Genomic DNA, 1946 nt, shown 5'->3' with positions numbered 1-1946 from the left:
CCCCGCCAGCCCCTAGCCGAGAGGGGGGGTAAAGGAGGGGCGGCCGAGTCGCGCATGCGCCGCCCCGTGTTTGCTTCCAGCACGTGCGCGCCTGGGGGGCGGAGGCTGAGGGGGCGCGCGCCGGCGGGAGTGGTGGGGTTGCGTGTGAGGGGATCGACCTTGTGAGGGGGCTGTCCTCATGAAGGCACCGACCCTGTGTGGGGATTGTCCTCATGAAGGGACCGACCCTGTGAGGGGATTGTCCTTCTGAAGGGACCGAGCTTGTGAGGGGATTGTCCTTCTGAGGGGACCGAGTCTGTGAAGGGATTGTCCTTCTGAGGGAACCGACCCCGTGAGGGGATTGTCCCTGCAAGTGGAAGTTTTTCCCCTAAAGTCACCTTGATTGCGAGCTGCAATTAGATTGGCAGGACCAGCCGCCGACAGGGATTTAGCGGTGTTGTGTTTCATTAGTGCTTGGTTTTAAAATTATTCATGTGTGTCTGCAGGGGCTTTGCATGCTGAAACAGCTCAGTTTGGGGGTTTGGTTGGTTGGCCAGTTTTGCTTTCGTTGTGGGTTGGTGTTAAAATTCTAATGGAGGTGGGCTGAAAACGCATTAGTTAGCTGGAAGAAACAGAGCGGTGTCTCTGCAAGCCGAAGTCGGAGCCCCGTATGGTAAAAACAATGCTTCGAGCACCTGAAGCTCTCGGCATCGTCGCTGCTCACCACCACCCCCCGCAGTAAATGCACAGCCGTGCCCTGACCGAGCTGATCCGATAATGGTGTGACAGTGACCGACAGAACCCGGGAAAGGGTCGTGCTCCCAAAGCAGCTCTCCCTCAGGAGCAGCTCGCAGCGCCTCAGGATGTGTCACGCTTTTATTACTTTCTATTATTGACACTTTAAATAAGCGCCCATTCTTCTGGCTACGAAACGGCTATAGCAGCAGAAACTGGGGCTGGAAATGCTTTTGTGTAAAAATGTGCATGGTCTGAAAGGAAAGCCAATTTTCTGGCGTTTCAAGGAATGCTATAGTCAATTGTACTTGAGGAAAACTGCAGATGTATTCCTGATTTTATAGAAGAGGTTATAATTGTAAGAGTGAAGTGGCATGAGGACAAGGAGGCATATGTGAAACCAAGCTGAATGGATCAGGCAATTGCAGTATTAGAGGTCGTGTAGAAAATGAGAGCTGCTGTTGTAGGGGCTTGTTCCTGTCACATTTAATGTTCGTTGAGCAGCTGTCCCGTTCTCGTGTTTACCTGCCTTTCATCAAGCGCAGGAACAGTTGTGCGTGGATCTGTTACCTCCGAGAGGCTGCCCTTACACCAGGCTGTCACTTTGTCCTCAGCAGTTGCCAGGCTTTGCAGTTCTGCTTCTTTCCTGTGAGGTTATTCCATGGTCTAAAATACCCTGTTTTTCAGAAAACTTTCATAAACAATCTCTTTCCTAATCAGCACTCCGCTCATCTTTGAATTCAGCATCGTGTATTTGGTGATTCTCTGAGTGCATGTACACTTCAGGGACCTTGAGACTTCTAAATCATAATTTAAGCTGGCAACCAATTTTTATTTCTCTTCATCTGTGCAACTTCCAGTTTATTAGCATTGTTATGGTAATGGGAGCTCCAAAATGATTTTCTGAAGGAGTTACACCAGACCTGTGTTATGATTTGTCACTTCCCAGCTCAGTGAAATATTTCAGCATATGGATCAAACCACACATTTTGCAAACACATAGTTGATTAAAATCAAACTACCCAGATAGTTCAAGAAATTGTTTTGGTGGCATAATGTCTTGAAGCTTCAGCTTCAGATTCTTTTTTGTTGTTGTTGTTTTTCAGTCCTGTATGTTTTTTATTTTTTCTTTTTTTTTTTTTTGCCAGATTTTACTGCTCATTTACAGTGTATCATTTCATACAGTGGTACAAGGGCAATTGTTCCACTACTTTTCTTTCTTCTCTCTTTTA

This window comes from Geospiza fortis, unplaced genomic scaffold (assembly GCF_000277835.1).
Source record: "Geospiza fortis unplaced genomic scaffold, GeoFor_1.0 scaffold285, whole genome shotgun sequence".
Taxonomy (NCBI): Eukaryota; Metazoa; Chordata; class Aves; order Passeriformes; family Thraupidae; genus Geospiza; species Geospiza fortis.
This window is presented reverse-complemented; position numbering follows the sequence as displayed.